Source organism: Labrus bergylta, chromosome 9 (genome assembly GCF_963930695.1).
Source record: "Labrus bergylta chromosome 9, fLabBer1.1, whole genome shotgun sequence".
Classification (NCBI taxonomy): Eukaryota; Metazoa; Chordata; class Actinopteri; order Labriformes; family Labridae; genus Labrus; species Labrus bergylta.
Window position 1 is genome coordinate 30,127,848 of NC_089203.1, and position 22,611 is coordinate 30,150,458.

Below are 22,611 nucleotides of genomic sequence, written 5' to 3' on the forward strand. Positions count from 1 at the left end.
CAGATCTCTGGTCGGATACTGGGCAGCACCGGTGAAGCAGAGGCCCTTAAGTGCATTCTCTCACCTTGTCGTGTGTGTGTGTGTGTGTGTGTGTGTGTAATTCTTGGACAGGGGCCATTGGATATGTGAGACTGAAGGTTGATGGTCCAGTGCTCCTGCCTTCCCCCCTCTCAATCACCGTATTCAAAGTGCTGTAAGCTTGTTAGTGGCAGTATTGCTCCTCTCAGGCTAATTTCCTGCATGACATCGGCTTGTTTGTTTCATTGCACTTGATCCATTGGCCGTTTACCTCAGCAGTCACAGTCAGTGGTATAGTGAATTCACCTGTACAGCGCTTCTCTACATACACAATCAGTGGGAATTCTCTGATTTCCTGGTGAAGCCCGGTCATGTAGTTCCAGTCACCATCCTGTCAAAATGTAAATCACTCACTGTGTTGTCAGCAAATAATAATGCTGACCAGGAAAGTCCACTTCTTATTGCTTTACTCCCTCCTGCAGTTAAACACACATGCTCTGCTCTGATGTGTGTGTTCGACTGGAGGGGGGTTGGGTTCAACAAATGCATAAAACTGATTGATCATTGAGAACCATCTAGTTTGCTGAATGATAACAGGAAACGAGCTGTGACAAGATGGACCATCTACTTCTTTATGTGCAGGGTTCTGGGTTGTAGTTTCACATTTGCACTTGGACGATATACAAAAAGGGCAGTATCGAACTCCCACGAGGGGAAAGTCAATTTTACTCTCTGTTGGTGAGACATGCTACACACACACATGCACAAACAGGATCCATTGGCCATGCTCGACTGGAGAGATGTCAGAGTGAGGGGGCTGCACATGAAAGAGTGTCTAACCATTTAAGGGGTTTGGTACCCTGCTCAGGAAATGAAGTGGCACCTCTCAGGGTACCAGACATGGTCAGTACCAGGACTTAAACCAGCTATCCTCTGGTTCCCAACTCAAGTCCCTACAGACTGAGTTACTGCCGCCCCACAGCATGCAGAGACTATGCTTGGGCTCAATTAGAATTATTCAAAAAAAGTTTGCTCTGATTCATAGTTTACGACGTTCTCTGCAGCAGGGACGCACTGCTAAGCAGACGATGGTCAGCAACCAGTTGGTCAACAATGTATGACGCTGTTTCATACGGTTAATAATGAGGTCGAGTACGGGTGGGAGGTAAGTCAGGACACAGAATATGTGAAACTCGGCCCAGGATAACGATAAAATCACAACACAGCGCTTCTGAGATCATTTATATATTAAGAAAAAACAAACACATCAGAGCGCAGGATTCATGTGTTTCTTCACTGTAATCTGGAGTAGGGTTAGAGTTCCTCTACCTACCCTAACCCTAACGCCACCCTATTACCCCGCTGTCTTCTTCTTCTTCTATTATTCTTATGCATGTCATAAGCGCCACCATGAGGAGGCAAGAAGTAGCGATGAGGGGAGTCAAAGTCGAAGATACATTTTTAAATCAAAATATCTTCATGTGGCACCAGCGAAAGGGTCATTTAATCAAATGAGTCAGGACGATGATATAAGGTGATATCAACATTTGATCCCAATTCTACATCTGAAATTATTTAAGTTGTCTTAGTCATCCTTGAGAATGCATGAAATCTTTTAAACATTTTTTTAATCTATCAGGGGAAATTCTATTTTTGCTTCTCACACACATTCACAAACAGGACATGTGGACATGCATCAGTGATGTCAAAGGGAGGGCTCCAGAGCTGTTTGGGGCTCAGTGCCTTGCTCAAGGTCACCTCAGCAGTACTCGAGAAGTGACCTGGCACCTCCCCAGCCACCTGACAAGCTTCCATACTTTGGTCTGCACCAACCCAAGTCCCTACAGACTGAGCAACTTTAACCGCTATCTATTTCTAGTAAGTATTTTCCCCTCATAAATGAATCTCTGCAGAGCTGCTGTTCCATAAAAATGTGAATTTCTTGATAACGATGAATAAACATTAAAGCCAGTATTTAGGCCACAGTCGTTTGAAATCTCAAGCAATAGTTCTACAAGCAGGTTCCTTTACTTTATAAAAAAACACAGAAGTCAGGATTATCTCTCACCTAAAGCTGGTATATCAAATAGATACAGTCGCAGGCAGCGTTGCTATTTGAAGTAAATCACCCTCTCTTCAGTAACTGTATCTCTGCGTAGCCAGATGTCTCCCTTCTATTGATCTCCATGCACACTCCTTTTCAACTGTGTTGTGAGCAAATACTCCATTAAATATTTATTTCCCCTACATTTCTGCTGCTTTAAATCCGGGCTATCCCTCCCAGTCACACCTGCTGATCCAAGCTATTTTTTAAAGGCGTGGATTTAGCTCTCGCTCTGCTGTGCCTTTAGTGCATAATGTTCAGTGGGTCAGAGCCGCGTCGCTGCACATTAAAGGCTAAAGTGGAGGGAGCATAAACACGGCCCTCTTGGTCTTGGTAGGCAGCGGTGTCATGGGTGTTATTACCCCCGTCCACCCTCTCAGACCTGGTCATCATCTGCTGCTGTGGATAGATTCTGTGGAGATTGGGTCTTAGAGGGCGTGTAAAGGAGAGCACAAGAAGAAGCAAAGTGTGTGTGTGTGTGTGTGTGTGTGTGTGTGTGTGTGTGTGTATGTGTGTGTGTGTGTGTGTGTGTGTGTGTACTGGCCGTCCTTTTTAGGCATTCTGTTTGGATTTAGGAAGCTTATTTGGGCAGGCTTTTCTGAATGGGATGAAAATAAGTTTCCTCGTTGAGTATTCACGGTTTGCCTTCTTTTTTTCTGTGGTAAAATGGGTTACGTACATGAGGTAATATTTCAATATTTGAATAATCCTCCTGAGAATAAACCCAGGCAATGTGTTTATAGGCAATTGGGGGGGGGGGGGGGGGGCCTCCAATCAGGGCAACTAGAGTGGATGCTGTCAGATTGGACCCCCTTGGGGAGGTTTTCTCCTGTCATTGCACAACTTGCATATTTTCAGCCACTGCTGTTTGACCCCCAACTGGTCATGGGCCCCAAGCAGTTTCCTGCCTTGCCTGTTGACAAGCAGCACCTTAGAATAAACATATCAACAAATACCCTCCTGCTGTGGGTTAAGTGCGTGCATGTGTTTGTATACTATATGAACATGTGAGTGAATTGAATGTGCAGTGGATGTTTAATTCAGTAAGGGAGGAGGGAGAAGGAGACGGGGGAACATACAGCTACCAGACAGAGCACATTTATATTTACTTTACCCCAGCCAGCTCTGCACTCACAACTTCACTTTTTATTTTTCTCTTCCTCCCCTCTTTGTTCCAGAACTCCCAAACACTGCACTGATCCAAAGTTTGCATATAGCTCCATATACACACAGATCACGGCACCCATAAATAATAGAGCGCACATAAATTAAACATCGAAGTCGAGTTTGAGATAGCCGCTCACAGTTGGCCGCCGAAGACGCCTCATTCTCTCCCTCCAAGACTTAATTAGAAGCTTTGCATTTCCTGTATGGAAAACAACAGGGAGAAAAAAAAATACACAAACAAACACAGGGGGAAGAAAGCCACAGGGAGCGTAGCCTTTGATTTCTCAGCAATGCACTCTGTTATTACAATTTGCAATAATTGAGGGCTACGTGTGAGGACAAAGCCTTGAATAGGAGCATCCAATAAACACCTGGTTTCTGCCCTCTTTTATTCACCTCGGTATCTTCAAAGGTTACTTTTTCCAACAGTCTCCTTACACACACACGCACACACACACACACGCACACACACACCCTCTCCAATGCCGACATGCATATCAGTTTGCATCTAAAGAGACTGTGCAGATGCAGCACAAATTGCCTGGTAACCTTGCACAGAGCCGGCGTGGGGGCCCAGTGGAGTGTTAGCTCAGTGCAGATAAATATCCAAATACAGAAACGACCAGGTAGGAAATACAATATACTTAAAACACTACAGCTGTGATAAGAAAATAAGTCACAGTCTGTTCATAATACTGACATCTTTAAAAGCAGGGTTTGTCATTTTGCCCAGATACACTTTTGAAAGCTTGCATGTTTTTGAAAGTAGCATTCCCTCTGTGCTCCATCTGCACCCCCCTCCCCTCTGTGCTCCCTCTGAAGCCACGCCCCCTCACTTACACGCACAAGTGCCGTCACTCCAGAAGTGGACCTCAGCTCATCTCATTGTGTAGAAACTACGTCGTCTCATGTCTCATTCAGCGGTCAGTAAACTCACAGTTTAAACTCCTAAAGTCATCGGTGACGAGCTTTGAGTGTGAGCTAGAGCACGCAAGAGAGCGAGCAGGGAGACAGGGAGGCGTCTGATTGGTTCATCAGATTGGTACCTCGTGGCAGACATTGGTTGAAGTTTTTACAGACTTACAAACTGATACAGATGATGGATTCTCTTTGTTCCTTTTTCAGAGAACATGAGTTCTTCATTTCTGTCAGGACCTAAAGACAATTAACACCAGAATCTAAAAAAGTGGATCTGGAGGAAATTACCAACCCTGACTTTAAAGAACTAATGTGGTGAATGAGGCTCTTTGTTTTTATGATTTAGGGAGATATTAAATTAATTTCCTGTTTTCTGGAGTTGTAAGGGTTAAGAAAAATACAAACAATGATCATCAAAAGTGTGACATAACGTCTGGAAATAGGTCATTAAGTTGCAGACGTGCAATTAACAAACAGTGAGGGGCTTCATATTTTTTTCATGTTCAGTGTAAACATTTCAATGACAACTAGCAGAGTAATGACACCATGAGGCCCGCCTAATGGGACGAGTCCGCCTTTCTGCGTAGCCTCATTAGAGCTTTTGTAACTCGAGCCGTGATCTTCCTGATATGAGACAATCTGTCCACGCAGGACACAGAAGTACCCGTCCTTCTGCTCACTCATTCTTAATTATGACTTTGGTGATATTGAGAATGACATTTAAGATCCCTGCATGCCCGTGTTTTTGTGAAAGACCTGAATGAGGCCCATCTGGTCTAAGTAGGGCACTGGGGATGACAGCGTGGCAGCATGTTAATATGTTCTCTCTGAGAAGAATGGGGTGGAGGGGGGGTGGGGGTGTTACAGAGATGATGATGGTGTGGTGGCGCTCCCTGTCACGTTTCACTTGCTTAGCAAACCTTGTCTCCTCTTGATCGTTCCTGAACAAAAGGGGGGAATATTCTGATCACTGCTGGCATTCCTCTAATCAGACCGTAATGGCATCTTGAGGACGGTGACAGACGATAATAGAATGTTAGCCGCACTAAACAATAAGAGATGACGAGCGTCTTTCAGAGGATGGCAGATCAACTCTCAGAAAGATGTGACACATGCTCTTAAAATACCGGTGGTTCAAAATCGACTGACACCAGGGCGCTCGGGGGATTCTACAAACCTGAGGCCGCCACATGAGAATGAATGGCGTCGAGGGGATGATCATTCTCAAACACTGAAATGCAAACAAAAAAAAATGCAGCTGCCTGGCGGCGTTGGCTGTCGGTTTACCTCCGGTCAGCGGTCGGTGGCGAGCTCCCACCATCAGCTCTCACACAAGCGGCCAACCCAACATGAGGCCCCGTGTCCAACAGATATTTTATTCTGAGTGCCAGGATCTTTTTTTCAATTTGTTTTTCAATGAGGAGAGAACGTTTGAGTAAAAAACGCAGCACCCAGCATTCTTTTTCCCAGCGCTCCGCCTGATTTTGTGCGGCCACTCCGAGGGCTTCCAGAAAGAAAATCATCTTTCAGCTGTTGACGTCACCAGCGCTCTTTTCCAAATATATGACATTCCCTGTATTTTTGTTGTCCTACAAATCGTGTCTGGTACCCACATCCTCTTCTCACCATGTCTGCAGAAGTCAAAACGATGTCAACTTAAAAAAGTAAAGGAGCAGTGTCAGTCATACAGCGACGGTTGTCCACAGACTGTTGTCATGGAGACAGGATAGACGTGCGGCTTCATGCAAGCACTCCCAGGTGCACAGCCAGAGCTTTTCTACCCAGAAAAAACGCAAGGTGAACACGGGGCTTTATGTTGACTAAAAGACTGTAAAACCAAGCGGCCACTTCCTGTGTTGGAAAAAAAATGAAGCCAATGCAGAAGTGCAATATCCTGCAGTTCTTCGATTGTCCACTAGAGACTGGCCCCAGGAACACAGGAAGTCACATACACACCCATTCTAAAAAGCCTGTTATTACTGCAGAGATTAACGTGTTTGCAGGTTTGTCAGGAGGTTTAAAACCCGCCTCAGCTCCAGCTCTCAGCCTGTTGTTAGGTTGATGAAAGTTAGACTGAGACAGCATTACCAGCATGGCGGCTGCTGCTGATGAGCCTCCAGGGCCCCCTGCAGGAACAGATGGGTGAAGACACTCAGGCTTCAAACATTACCACGTTTCAGGTACTTTTTGCATGTTAGAATGATCACCTGCTTTACTTTTCATAAGTATCTGTTTATTATATTTCCACTTATTATTTAGAATGCTGTTTGATGCCGTTATTAAGATAAGATAAGATAAACTTTATTCATCCCAGCAGGGAAATTTAGCTGTTCCAGCAGCCAGCATACATACAAACACACAACACAACACATACATACATACATATCCCACCCATACAAAAAAAAACATGAGCCCACAATACAGTTTGATATATGCAGCTCAGGCTAAAGTTTAAAAGTTTAAATGTCTTCTGTCCTTACTTAAAGGGGAGTCGTTATAAAGTGCAATTGCAGTAGGTAAAAAAGTATTTTTAAATCTGCTGTTTCTTAAAGGGCCTCCCACATTCAGACATATTTACTAACTTCCTCATTCACTATTAATGAAAGGCAAATTTAAAAGCTTGTGTCTGCTGTGTGCTCGCATCTCTCCTTTTAATGCAAACAAAGCATTTGACCTAACAAGCTCCAAGCTAACATGTTGTTGTAGCCGTCTAATTGCTTTGTCGAAAAGCAGCATACGGTCCACAGCACGCCGGGTTTATACATTATTTAAAAGCAGTATAAGTTGTAATGTAGGAAGTGTTTCAGATGTTCTGAGTTCAGGAGAAGTTCAGCTGCTTTGGAGGAAGATGACAAAACTGTTGTCATGGAAACCTTTAATTGGATTTTTTTGTTTTTTAGGCAGAATTCAAGTCATAAATGTAAAAACCAGGAAATGCTAGGTGCATAGTGCTACACATGCAGATCTGCACGGCAACAGCCTCATTTGGCATCATTTGCATTGCAGACTTCAAATGATATGTTTGGAAGGAAGGGCTGAGAAATTAACAAGGAATCAATAGACTTGGTGGAGATATGAGTCTATTACCGAGAATAATGAGGCATGTGGGCAGCGCGGAAATGATTACGGACGAGATGGATGCCGTGTGTTTTCCTTCCAAACGAAAAAAGATTTACTAAATATTGGAGGAAAATGTGCATCCATGCGGTTCTTCCCATTACGATAAAAAAAGTGTAATATCTACTCGAGAGACGATGATTCAAACGTGTCACATGAATCATTGTGAAATATAAAGCTCTCTTTATCCAAGACAGCACATATGCATGTCGTGTTTTCTATATATTTTCTTCACTAAATTACACTGATCCTAGAATCAGCTTTTGCCTTTGAGCTGCATGAAGAAGAAAAAAGCATATCCATAATAAATCAGAAGTAGGTACAGAGCGATGAATTGAGAATCCTGGCTGCGTTCGTCCTCTGCAGAGAGCAGGTTTCCCTCTCCTAAACCAGTCTGCTCACTGTGTTCTCCCTTTGAAACAGCAGCCAGGCTTTCCATTACGCCGGGGTGTGCTGTCAGAGCCTTCCTCTTTCACACAGATTATTTTCCCCTTTCATATCTGAAAGTGTGCAGCCAGATCTAATAATACTGTATCCAATTGATGTTGTGGAAAATGTAGCACTTTATTGGTGGGAGACAAAAAAAAACCCCAACAACAACAACAACAAATAAGAAAAAAAACAAATCATGTCCTCTGTGCGCAAATGTCAGCGGCTGAATCTCTAATCCCTCTGGATAAACACTCTGATTTCTCCCGCTTTAACTATAATTAAAAGCTTTGTCACAGTTTTCTGTGTCGCTCTGCAGGTAATGCAGTGTGTCAGGTGAGAATGTGCGGGGTTACCCTTAAGGCATCTTGAAATGCAGCGTGCCCCGACTGCTGCTCATCACTTCTTCTTCTCCCCACTGAGAAGTTGGGACGGGTGGTGCACTACTGCGGCTCGTTTCCTGCTGATGGAGGAAGCCCAGCTCATTGATAGAAGGGCCGGGTGGTGTGTTTACTTTTGGACATTTTGGGTATTTGCCAAAAAATGACAAATTAACATGGGACGGCTGTGGCTCAGTTGGTAGAGTCGGTCGTTAGGAGGGTACGGGGTTCGATCCCCAGCTCCTGCAGCCACATGTCAGATGTGTCCCTTGGCAAGACACTTAACGCCGAGTTGCACCGATGTATTTGACCATTTTCTAAGCCAGTATGTGCAGATCACGGTGTATATGATTTCAGTACGTGTTGATGTGTCATCCTTTTGTACAGAAAAATATCATGGGGAAGAAAAGGTAAAGCACGCTCAAACTACCAAAGAATACTCTCAGCACTGACTGCAGCACATGTTGCTGAGCAGACTGACAGACATATATTTATGGTCATGGGCTTGACTCAATCTGGATCCATAAATGTCTTGTCTTGATTTCGGATCACCCTGGTCCTGGGTATATCTTGGTCTCGGTTAGTGGTCTTGACTTCAACACTAGTATGTGGTATAAAAAGCTAATAGGGTAGCATTAGCATGTTGTGTTGCACCACAACAAACCAGTATAATGATTTCTAGAAATTCATACACCGTTAAAGACAAATTGATTAACAGCCATGTTCTCTATGCAACATCAAATATGGCACTATTTCCAACTTCAGGTTATTCATTTATGATATAGCTTGCATTATGTATGACTGTATGAAGACCTTATGCATCGATTTATTCATGTTATTTTCCCAATTCTTTCCTGGAAAACGTTCTTGACCAGAAAGGGGGTACTTGGCTGAAAGAAAATCTGAAAGGGGTACACAAGCCAAAAAGGGTGAGAACCCCTGGTCTAAATTGTAAGAAAGTTAGGTTGAGAGAGCATTTTCTGGCATGGCAACCACCAACTTTGGGCATCATAGAGCCTCTTCAGAAACTAATGGGTGACACCACTGGTTTTGTACAGTTTGATAACCGTTACACAAACAATCCATGTCAAGCTCTAAATATTACAAGAACTAAAGTTTACTTCATATTTAATTGTACACAGCCCATCAAAAGGTTAAGGTGGTGTAACTGTCAATTAGTGAGCGTGAGATTAAAAAAAGGAAACTATAAAATGTCTTATTGCAACATCGGCTTTTAGCTGGTGCATCGTCTGCTGTGGAAACTCAGCCACTATGATGTAACCGCCTGAAACTCCCAAAGAGTGGTTTGATATCTTAACTACGAGCTTGGGAGTTTTGTTTTTTCTTTCTCTTTTTAATTGATTAGAGATGTTACAGTTTAAGAGGCAATTGAGCTTAACAAGACTTTAGCGCGAACAGCAGCAGCTGGAAGATCAGCCGGTGCATCCAGAGACATATGTGAAATTTAGAAGAGACACATCGAGCCCGGTCTCAACTCAGCTCCCTCTGAAGGAATACAACAACTTGATTTAGATGCAAAACACAATCCCATGCTCGGCTGGCTCCTCCCACGAGGGGCCAGGAGATTAAGATTTAATGGTGATACTGAGGGAATGACACTATCTGTCTGCATCCTCCCGTCTCTTCACACTACATCACCTCTGCTGCTTTTCTATCTCTTCCCCCCCACCAAAAAAAAAACCCACACTGATGCAGACGGCACACTCGCCTACACAGTCATGCGTGTAGTCAAGTTTAGGTTAACAAACATAAATATGTGTGCGTGATACATGCACACATATTTACACACGCTCATCTACAATCTGACAAAAAAGCTCAGCGTCTGACGGGTGAAGTCAACTGGAGTTTGACTTGTAAATTAAAACTCTTGTCAAGATGATCGTTTTGTTGTGTGAATCCTGGAATCGGCTTCGGAATCGATGGAGCTGCTCTCAATGTGCCCGGCAAAACAAACATGCCTGAAGGCGATGCACTGATCTGTGCTGTGTCACAGTGTGATATACAGTTCAGATGTCATCAAGACATGTGTGTGATTCATTATATGTGACATATAAGAATGAGAAGTGAAGCCCTCCATGCATTTAGCAGGATCTGTGTCTTCAGTCAGTATATGCTGTCAAACTAAATTACTCAATAACAACATCAAGTCTAATATAGGAGACAATTTTTAGCACATTCTACATCCTGATGGCTGGACCAGTTTCAGAATATTCATTGGTAACCACTGTCGCAGAATTGATGTCTTAATGAGGTCAGGGTTTTTATAGTATCTGTAACGGCTTCCTCCCATCAAGCAATATTCCCTTTCCCTCAATATTTGAAGAGACATTCAGAAATGAAATCACTGAAGGACCAGCTTTCACCTGACGTCTAGGGTCAGGCTTTTATAATCAGAAGGGGCAGGTCATATTATGTTTAACACACTTGTAGAAAACTTTATTATACTACATTTATATGCAGATGATACTGTGATGTACCTTGGACTACACTACCCATTATCCTTTGTTGTCTCAAATTATTAACATACATTCAAATGATGTTTGTCCCTAAATAACTGTAACAGGACAAAATGTCAGAGTCAGTTTTGTGATTCACATGAATAAACACATCGAGATCCACAAAGTCCCTCCAAATGACCTTCTATTATAATGTGAGAGCGGCGCATTGAGAGAGAGCGACACAGCACCTCCTGTACTTTGCAATCCATAATCTTCAATTATGTATGAACCATAGATGCTTCTTTTAGAAGCTGTGAAGAGTTCATGGACTCATTGGAAATTTAAAGGATGCTCCTGGTGTGACATTTAAAAAAAATAACAGGGTGACAGTGTGAACCCTCCTCCCTGGATAGAACTCATCCTGCTGTTTTGACCTGTTTGTCTTGTCTGCACTGATGAAGAATCAACTCCTCTCTCAGTGAAGATTTTTTATGTTGGCAGTCAGAGAAGGAGCAACAGGGGAGGCCGATTCTTTTGACTCGGTGACACTGAGTGCATAAAGCCAACAAAGTTAAAAGACTTGCACAGGCCTCGTTTTCCGTAGCTAAATGTAAATCAAAAAATCCATTTATGTCTTTCAGCTTATGACATAATGGCATTTGAGTTCAGAAAAGGGTATGAATGAAGTACTTTAGTCAATAATGTAACAAAGAGTGTCCTACTTTGCACCCAGTGCAGCTTAATGCAGGGCAGCGTAACAATAGGCAAAGGAACATGGCGGTCATGTCTACTTCCTGACAAGGTACAACTGTCACTTTAAAGCACAGTGCCCATGTTACTGAAGGTACAAATGTACCTGCACCTTTCTATATGAGGCTAGGTAAGACTTAGGGCCCGACCGATATGGGATTTTTTGGGCCGATACAGATGTGAATATTTTGGAGGGAAAAAAATCTGATATATCGGCCGATATCATTTTTGGATTTATGTTCGATCTGTAGAGATAGATATACACCTTTATTGTGTTGATCCCTCAGTTATCAAACACTTGTGGAAAAGATTTATAACGAAGACAAGATGGTCACTCAACTGGAAAGTAACTGAGCATGTACGTGCATCACCGCCTGACACTCTGCAGAGTGATGATGCTTGTTGTAATACATATAGCCCCCTCTGCTGGTGACAGAGAACTGCTAGTGTAATACAATGTAACTGAAATGAAATGATATTTGACTGGTGAATAAATCTAATAATATGAGCGCATGTTGGAGATAAAATTAGCCGATACCGATAGTCACTGGATAAGCTAATATCCGCCGATTTATGGGTCGGGCTCTAATCAGTCATTCAAAACTGAACCCATGAACAAGCAGACAAACAGGAATAAAGTATTATTTATAATGAAGATGAAGAGAGAACAATGCAGAGTGTGGAGCAAAAAGATGTTGTTGGTGCATTTCACTCTTGAGGCAACAAAGAGTTACTTTACCATTTTACAACCAAAAGCTTGTCCTGAGTCACTAACCCTGTAGTTCACTTCTATTTAAGTGTGCATCACTGAGACAGTATCATGCATTTTCAACCAGATAGGTAAGTTCACAACACACCTCAACACTGCTTGTTTAACACACAAGTTAACTTGGCTGAGTCCGACCTGATCCTCAACTATCCCAAAAATGAATTTAATAAATTATCATTTTGGGTTTCTTTAATGCCCATACACACATTTGATTAAAACAGGTCAAAATGCAACTCTTTGTGCCTCACTGTGTGCACACAGGTTGCACAGACTAATTAGCAAAAGAGATGGACACCCCCTTATTGCACTGGCACCTTGCTCTTCAAACCACTGCTCTAGTTTCATGAATAGGATTTTTGTTTTCAGAAAGAAAAATGTGTAGACGTTATATAACAAGCAAAAATATTTGAACGGCACACTAAACTTTAAAATGGTTTCAGGCAGTGAGTCACACAATCATGTCCCCCTGACTGAACAGAGACCACAGAGAGGGCTTTTTTTTTCTATCTTACGCAATACGTCCATTTATCTCGAACGTAAAGGCACCAAGAAAAGTAACGACAAAGAAACAGTGTCTGCTGCTTACCACTTTGAGAAGCAATCATCCCCTCAGCCATGGCCTATTCTTCACTCTCTTCTTTTGTTGTGGTCCTCCCTATTCGAGTAGTTTTATCTGTAAGCAGAAGAGCAGGAAGTGGTAAAAAAATGAAACAAAATAATAGGTATACGCTTGAAAGACACAATGAGAATCAATACACAGGATCACAATTTCAAACATCTCCAAAAACAGAGTTTGGAAATAAATTGGACAATGAGGAGAGAGTGACAACATGACAACAAAAGCCTTGCTGTGAAATGTGTTTCACACAAGGGGCAACCTCTGGTGTTGAAAAATGAAGCCACATGCGGAAGTGTAAAATCCTGCAGTTCCCTGAGTGTCCACTAGAGGTAGGCTACAGAAGCACAGGAAGTCACATACACACCCATTCAAAAAAGCCTGTTTTTACAGCAGAGATCAACATGTTTACACCCTGGTACAAAATACTAAATATGTGTGATTAGTTATTTTCATCACTGGCACACACTGTACAAGGGGTACATTTTTTTTAAACCATACGTGTTACTCATAGTTAGGCGCGTGTGTCAGGAGGCTTAAAACCCGCCTTAGTGCTCAGCCTGTCATTAGTTTGACTGAAAGTTAGGCTGAGACAGCTTTTCCAGCATGGAGACCGCCATGGATGGGACTCCAGCGCCCCCTGCAGGAACCGACGGGTGAAGTCACTCATGCTTCATCCATTAATATTTCCAGTCTATGGTTTTACATTACATTAAGTAAATCACAATGATGTGTATATTATTTTATTTCTAAGGCTTACAGTGTCAGCACTCTGCTCGATCCAGAGATTTAATTTTACCAGAAGTTCCAGATTTTCTTTTTTTTTTTGAGTTCCGAGCAAACAGTGTGACCTACGCAAAAGCACTCTAGTCCCTCGCCATCTACCCTCTCTTCTATAATGAGTCCCCTTATCCAGACTGCAGGAGGAAACACAGCGGATGGTGATTATGCAAAAAGGCGTGCCTGAGTTGGTAATGCGTTGATGAGAGCGAGAGTGGGAGAGAAATAGGAGACTGTTATCTCCTCCAAGTCCAAAGGCAACAGAGAGAGATTAAAAAAAAAAGGAAAAGAAAAAGTTTGACTCTGAACACTCTTGTTGAAATCACTCTTGACACCCTGCGCTATTAGTACGCCATTAATAGCTCAAGGACAATAGCTGTCCTGTTTTTTGATCATTTATCTGTTGGATCTCCTCGTTAAGCCTGAATCCACTTCCTCCCAATGACCGCAGAATACTGATGGGCTGTGGAAGGAAGATTTTCTGAATTTGTAATGTCACCCTTTCTGTCTGCCCTTGATATGACATATGAGCCGAACGTCTTTGACATCCAACACTGAAAAACAGGATTCCCTTTCTCTTAATGTAGTTAGTTTAAGAATCACTGTATAGCCGTTTTTACACATGAACTCCTAAAAATATCTAGATCATGTCAGGAGGACTGCTACAGAAATTCTCCTGATCTGGTTGATAAATGAAATATTGTCAGCTTTGACGCTACGCTCTGCAACTTGATATCAACTTTACGTCTCCATGGTGCAACCAAACAGCGACACGACTTAAGTTAGAGCCAACCAACTTCGACCTCCTACACCCACACACCACGTCCTGAAACCTCCGCTGGCGTGCTGTCCACACCGAGCACCAGACTCTGCGCCTATGGAGACAGGTCCTTTAGTGTCACAGCCCCCCCGCCACACAGACACCTCAGACATCCACAATCCCCCATCTTGATTCAAAAAACTCCTCAAACACCTAACTGCTCATCAAAGACAACAACCTCCATTAACTCTTCCTCTCCCATCCTTTGTTACCTTTTTCAGTTTTCGTGTTTTCTGTCTGGTCCCTCCACCAGCGCCATTTTGTTCTCTTGAAAGGCGCTCTATAAATTCATAATAACCGATTTATATACCAGCGTATAAACGGTGCTTACAAAATAAAGAATAAAGAAAGCGATTCACAATGAAAGGCAGTGTATCATTGTATACATTATGATTTAATTACCAATCATTGAAGATTTATCACAAACTCCCACTTCAAAATGATTCTCCCCTATTCCCTCGCCCCCCATGAGATCGGCCCCTGATTCGTATAGACGCATTAGCACGCCATTCGCCACCTGGAATCAAGATGCACACCAATCAAGACGACGGTGTCCCTGTTTAATTATGTGTCCATAAAGGCTCTTAGTATGCAGGAGCACCTGGATGCTGTAAAAGACATCAGCACTTCATCAGCCTCCGTTCTTTACTGCCATGGCCCGGTTTCAGATATCTGGTGCTTATTTTTAAAACGGAGGATAGAGAGTGTGAAATGGGATTTTGGTTTATTTCCAACAATTCCTGGTGTTCCTGAGAAGAAGAACACCAGATTCAAATACAGCTTCCATTATTTCTTATAACCATGTAATGTTTACCGTGTTTTCATATCACCAAACATCTTTACTTTGGTGGGACTATGTCCAAGTAAGCTCCCAGTCATTTGCAAAAAAAACAAATAAACATTTATTTCATGTTTCTTGTGCAGTGGTTAGCGCTGCTGCCTCACAGTGAGGAGGTTCCTGGTTTGAATCCCCATCCGACAGGAGCCTCTCTGTGTGGAGTCTGCATGTTCTCCTCGTTCATGTGTGGGTTCTCTCCGGCTTCCTCCCACAGTCCAAAGACATGCTCGTTAGGTTAACTGCTGACTCTGAATTGTCTGTAGGTGTGAATGTGAGTGTGGCTGGTTGTCTGTCTCTATATGTCAGCCCTGTGATTGGCTGGTGAACAGTCCAGGGTGTAACCCCGCCTCTCACCCAATGACAGCTGGGATCGTCTCCAGCCCCCCCCCCCTTCCAATGTTCATCTACAAAGTCACTCTGATAACTGTAAATCTTTCCACGAGAGAGCAAGTAAGGACTTCAGGAGCCTTCAGGAGTTTTCAGTGGAAAAAGATAGAAATCTTACAACTTCCACGGTTTGAGGTCATCCCAGCAGAAACAAATCAGTCCTATACCATCTTGTGTTTTTTCTGCATTCAGTAAGATGTTTTCATTTTAACGTCTATCTGAGGGGATTTCACTACATGCCAAAATAACTCACCCTCCTGATCCGAACGTCTTCCCTTTCAGCTAATGATACACAGCTAATAAAGCAGAACCAATTAGTCTCCACAGCTGGGTCTCTTTTATATGTTCCTTTTTAGATTGAGAGCGTTTGATTGCTTGTAAATACACGCCTGATTTATACTTCTTTACTGTGTAAAACTCAGCGGGCCCGACGACAAGAAAGCAATTAATCACATTATTATGCCAATTAAGAAGTTGGTCTGCTTCAGTGAAGGTGGAAAATAAGCGAGGGAGTTGGAGATGTGAGAGTGAGGCCCCTCCAGGAAGTTAATGTGAACCATTAAATTACATCCATCACTCCCGCTCCCCCACACATATGGGGGTTCACGTGTTAGCTAACACTGGAGAGCTGTTTGTTTGTGGACGTTTAAATCCATTGACCTCCTGTTACTTATGTTTCTTTGCTAATTAGCATTATGTGTTAAAGGACCTGATAATTATCTTTATATAACATACCGCTGTAAAGATGATCTTTGTTTTTGTATTAAAAATCTCTGGTAGATAGACACCAGAAATACAGCTCACTCTTAAACAGTGTTTTCTGTCTTTTCTCAGAGACTTTGCAGATAAAGTCTGGTACACAAAAAGGTCCTCTTCTAAAACACAACTCAAGTTAAAGGTCCAATCAGTGAGATGTGTAGAGAGTGAGATGATAAAGGTATCTTACTATCTGATCATTAAGGAAACATGCTATGTTGAAGTGCTGGCTTCTCTGACAACAATGCAGCAGCCAGTATGTCCTCCTTCTAACTTTAGATTCTGCTCCTGAATGCTCTGGATTTGTTTGGACCAGAGAAGGTAGGCGCTTTTAAGACCCCCCCACACGGCCGTTTTGGATGCCCCTCAGTTTGTCAGATAGGAGAGCAGTTATCAGGTCAACAGGTGTTGCAGAGATGGAAGCGGAAGTGGTTCAGATAGAAGTGATTGTACCCGACCTAAAAAGCCTCTGCATGTTTCTATTGGAGTTTGCTGTATGCTAACAAGAAGCTAAGATGCTAACATGAAATCAATAAGCCCTCTGGACAGTCCTCTAAAACTTGGTAGCCTACATTCTGTCTTGTGAGATCGATAACCCATCCATGCTTTGGCCGAGCCGGATCCCAGCTGACACTGGGAGTGAGGCAGAGTTCAACCTTGTCAGCAGTGTGAGTACACACTAACCTGAAAGTCTTTGAAGTCTGGGAGGAAAACCCAGGCGGCCACGCAGAAAACACGCAGAAGTCCTCACAGAAACACACAAGCTTGTCAACGGGTTCAAACCAAGGACATTCTGAAAGTCTGCTCCGTGTACAAGCTCCATATCTGTTACTGGTGGAAGGTAGCCTGGAGGTACTGCTGCTTCTTAAACAGTCAGCACGTTTACAGGATGTTAAAAGAGGTATTTTATTGTGACTAAAGCTGGACTTATCATATGAATGCAAACATGTTAGTCTCACTGAATTTCTTACGACTTATGCAACTAGATACTGCAGTCGGGTGTCGATATACTCTCGCATGTAAACACCTCAATCTGCCTAAAACTGGCGTTCTACTCGTCCACAGTTCAAACACCAAGCTTTGACCTGGAGGTCAAACAGCATAAATGTGAAGAAGAAGTCAAGACGACGGTAACAACATGGCAATTGCTGATCATGTGAGAACCTCACATTTTTAGACAGACGATTTGACACAGTTCATGTTGTGTCAGCTGAAGGAGGTAAAAATATTGAAGAACATGGATGCTGAGTGAAAGTCGTCCATGTTGGTAAAAGGTGGCAAATCAGAATTCAAGGAGGCGCAGGCCCAACATCTGGCCATCACTCAACCCCCCTTTGGAGGGGAAGTTGGGGGGTAGCGCCCATCAGTTTGAGAAGCACTGACTTTAACCCTGCATATGAAGTCATGGTCCATCTTTATCAGTGGGGGATTTTTGTGGTTGTAGTTGTTGTCTCGCCTTATTCATCATTTATTTTTTGTCATGACGTTCTCTGCTCTCAGCTCTTTTACTTTCCTGTGAGTGCGACCGATACACACTTGAGAGTGAACGCCAACCCAAACACAACAACAACAACATCATATTGTTTCACCGTAACAACCCCACTCACAGGCCAGCTGCCGACGCTCAATCTTCCATTTACTTGTTGGTTGAGAGTGTATGCATGTTTTTCCCTAACATGCGCTGAACTGCTCAAGAACTCTCACAAAGCTTTCAAGTCCCATCAGATGTTCGGTAAAAACAAACTGCCCTCTGGGTAAACCTCCTCACATGAATCTTTGATAGGTAGGGTCAGGGGTTGGTGGGATTTTTTACAGGCCTGTGATCCACGACACAGCACTCATATCATATCTAAAGTACCAAAACAATCAAGTCTACAAACAGTTAGAAAGACTCATAACCATAACTGACACATTCTTCAAACAAGACACGACAGGAACTTATATCTACGACAGGCATAAAAGTGACATGAAAGAGTGTCCAATGAGCTTTCATAACTGGACTATATTATTACAGGATAATTGTTCAATTATATCACTTTGAATATGAGCGTTTATGGAGTGTGTTAATGTGCTGAGAGGACTTTCATCGCTTAGTGGGGGAAACTGCAGCAAAGTTTAAAGGGAGAGTGTGCAACATGTTCCACATAAATAAATCATAAAGTCTGTCCTGTGTAAATGTGTCTCTGAGTCCTGACTGTCTACAATGAGGGAGAAGCTCGAGTCCCGCTGGCTGTGTTGTTGTCAGAGCCGTGTTTACATGGACGGGACGGCCGGCTCCTCCCCTTGTGTATAAAAGCTGTTTTAGTCAAGAACTAGAGAGAAGAAGAAGAACATACTCACTGATTATTTGGATGTTAGTAAGAGTTTTCACGCTCATTCTGTGTCAGTTTACAGGAATGTGCAGGATACAGGTGACTGCAGCTCGTGCAAACACGAGTGGAGGGGGGTTGGAGGTGTGTCTCTGGAGGAGAGCGGAGGCTTCAGTATGGAGGAGGTGTGGCCAAACAGAAGCTTGTTTTGGTTTCATGCTGGAGCTCATGGGCCACATCTACTGGATCAAAGAGTTGCACATTCTTCCTTTAAGTACAAGACGGCTCACACATACTCAACAGGTATGTTAATAGTCAAAATGTGCAGCACAATAAAAAAGATGAAAGCAAAAATAAAGAGAAGGAAAATGGTGTAATGGTTCCTGATAGAAGTGTCTGGACATTAGTGAGCAGCTCATTGGAGAGCCATCTGTTTGCATGAATGTGCAACACATTTACCAACATTCACATTTTTCATCACATACTTTTGCATGTTTCACTTTTTTTTCTGTACATTTCAATTTGCTTGTAATAACAACCCTACATGCGAGTGCACTTGTACATTTTCTCGATCTTCTTGATGTGCCACGCTCCATTTACAAACACACATATACTCTATTGTGTGCCTCGTGTTCATTCTGACAGCGGGTTTCCTGAGGGTCTTTGCATCAAGTGGAACCATTTTGACGGGCCTTGGCTCCAGGGGCCTCAGCATGAGTCCTGAAAGGAAGGGAGAAAAAAAAAAAAAAAAAGGCGAGCGGCTGCGTTTGCGGCGGAGGAAAATACACCACCACATGCTCCCTATCCGATCCCTTTAGCCGGCTCAGTGGCCCATACCTCCCCCCCTAAATGAGATGAGGCAACACAGGCAGACACATGTAGCACGTCTACTTTAATTACACTGGAAAGCTCCGCCGTCTCCTGCACCCCCTGGTGGCATCGGCCAATTCCCTCCAAAGGGCTGTTTTTTAAAAGAGTAAGAAAAAAATGTCAGAGATTCTTGTCATGTTCAACAGACATAACAGAAGAGCGCTAAAAGAGCCAGTGTGACACAGCATTGTGTGCTTATGGTTATTTCTATTCATATTAATGTCTGCTCCTCAAACGTACATCATCCTTTGAGAGACATCGACTCTCTCTCTTTTTGCATCAGTGTAACAGTGCGACTGCAGGCGGGGACTGGATGATATTTCAGCATGATACATTTAACGAGTAAGTGAAGAGTCGTAATGAGTATTGCTCTGAGGCTGCAGCATAACGCTCCGACATGAAATCTAAATAGTATATTGCCGTTCTTTGCCATTACAGCTCTGATAACTGCGTTGATGTCTAAAGCCTCGCTATGTGCAGAGATAGCACAAAACGTCTTTGACAAATCTCTTCCCTAAAGAGGGCCGCTCATGATCATATATACTGGTTGCTATTAAAACTTCAACATTTATCACACACTCCTTCCTGATGAAATAGAAATGAAAATGGGACAGAATGCAACAATAGAGGCCTCAGAGTTTTACCTTTACTTGCTTTTCTTTTGCAGAGTATGTTGCCAGGTTTGCTTAACTGGCAACGTAGCATGTGTTGTCTTAATGTTCTGCTTTGATTAATGATATTACATTAGATCACTGTTGAATTCTTTCTGATTAAATTAGAGATGCATGACATAATTAATGCAACAATTAAACACATTTGCGGTTAATATGCATGATTTGATGATTTGTGAAATGTTAATTACGTCTGCGATTCATTCATCCATTTCACTTTTCCACCTGACATTCCTCAGGTATTCAAATGCACACGGCTTCCACATTCTTCCTCGTCGAAGTATTTCACTGCTTTCCTTTTCTTTTTTTTTAAGATTTATTTTTGGCCATTTTTGTGCCTTTATTGTAGAGATAGGCCAGTGGATAGAGTTGGAAATCAGGGAGAGAGAGAGAGAGTAGGGAATGACATGCGGGAAAGCACTTGAACCTGTGCCGCCCGATTGGAGGACCACAGCCTCCAGACATGGGGCACGCCCTCTAGCCACTGCGCTCCTTCACTGCTTTACTTTGACATTGGACCTTCTTGCTTGCATCATTCACACTATAGCATCAACCCAGTGGTCATTAAAGTGACACTAACTTTTGTCAAACTGCGTTTCTTGTGATTACAAAGTAAGTGAAGTGCGGCCCAAACAACCGTTTTTATAACTGTGTAACCAGCGATAATGAAGCTGCTATTCCACGGCTTCATATTCAACATGCACCAACGTGTCTCTTGCTTTGTTCTATTTCATTCGGCTTATTATGTTGCATAATGTACAACGATGCTCATGACATATACTGTGTTGCAGTGTTTAGTTACATGACTGGTTGCTCATTAGCAGCATGTTTGTAGGTCTGCTTTCTGCAGCTCCTCTGAGGCCCTCTGAAGCTGCACAGACGTGTATGCAAATTCTGTGAAATAACTTCATATGATAGATGGAGATCAAAAAGGGGGAAAGAAATGCTTTCTTAAGTGTACGAGAAGCTGCACAGAAAATAGGCTTTGTAAAATGTTCAACTGCAATGTGAAGCGTGCACACAACAGGCCATAAACTGGATTACAAAATGGAAATATATAAGATTCAGTCAAAGCAGTAACATCTGTAACCAAGTGATCCAATAGCTGTCATTTCATAAATCAGAAATGATCCACATGACAAGAGCACTCGGTTGCAAAACAAAAGCATTCAGTGTCATTTTATAAGCTCTTCAAAACGACGCTATAAATAGACGGCCAGGTACACAGCAGCCGAGGCACCTCCACCCACCTTGGGGAAGCTCTCTCCATTTGTTCCGCCCTCCAGCTACTCTACTCGATTTCTACAATCTTCCACTGCCGAGCAATTGTCATCATGTGGGCTCTCTTTCCCTCGTAGGATCACTGCGGTTGTGAAATGAAGCATTGCCCTTTTCCGGTGTCTCTTCCTTCCCTCCTTCTCACGGACGCTCATTTTGGGTGATAAAATGATGTAGGGCATGAATTAGTGTGGGACAAACGTGGGCTTCTATGGCGCACACATCATCCTCTGACACTAGCCAACTGACAGGTTGGCAGGTGCAGCCGGAGCTCTCACTGCCTCCCCTTGAGCTATCCGTAGTGGAGACTATGAAATATGGACGGCAGCAAATTGAGATTCATCAGGCACGCCTGCCTTGCTCACCGAAATCTATATTCAATTTTGGAGCATCTGTCATGGCAGTGGCAGGCTGAGGCATGCTGGGATTGAGAATCACTTAAGTGTTCTGAAATTGTACATAGAGGGAAAAAGCTCTTGGTCTTTCTGACACTCTGCATTTCTGTCTTTCTATCGCTGTCTGTGCAGGTGAATTCACATGAATAATTATCTTTCTGCATAACATGTATTCCCTTCGTTGTATCCTACATCCTGCATTTGAGTGTTATGTTATGGGAGGTTTTTGAAAGCACGTTTAATTATTTCATTTCTCTTGGACGAGTATTTTCTACCACGTGTGACGGTGACGGCTTGGACAGGGTGCCTGAGCAGAGGAGAGCATGAAATCTTTGATTCTTTGGCAACGGCTGGATTCCATTTTTCTTTTTTCTCATGCTTGTAAAGCGTCTATAATTAAGAGAAAGCAATTGGCTAATTATCTGCAGAGGAAGCAAGAGAAGCAAGAGAGGTCAAGGTTTTATCTGCAGGGTTGCTTTCTGCTCTCCGTAGAGCGGATCAGAGTGAGCAAAGAATTCTCATTACGGAGCATTAAATTTACAGAGAGGATCAGTCAGTGGGCGAGCAGGAAGTGCTCAGCGTCTTCTTCAAGGACACCGACGTGAGGTTGGACCTGTGGCTCCTCAGCCAGAGACCTGCACCCTTAACCCCTGGGCTCCCTTTAATCCACAAATCCTCGTTCTGATGATTCAGTCAATAGACCATGAGCGCTTGGATGCTGTCATGCTCGACCTTACGTCTCATCCCCAATGGAACGGCCGTTTGCTTCATCTGTGGATC

At 43.0% G+C, this 22,611-nt stretch overlaps 1 protein-coding gene across 6 annotated transcripts in view; it reads right to left on the minus strand.

Annotated features, from left to right (window-relative positions):
- lingo2 (leucine rich repeat and Ig domain containing 2) overlaps positions 1-22,611 on the minus strand; it is a 247,861-nt gene that overhangs the window by 94,464 nt on the left and 130,786 nt on the right. For 5 of the 6 annotated variants that reach the window (XR_010666863.1, XM_065958801.1, XM_020652519.3 and 2 more), the window contains one exon: positions 12,698-12,784. The exons of the other annotated variant lie outside the window; for it this stretch is intronic. The gene's annotated coding sequence lies outside the window, so the exon portion shown is untranslated. The remainder of the gene's footprint in view (positions 1-12,697; positions 12,785-22,611) is intronic. 6 annotated transcript variants of the gene reach the window in all.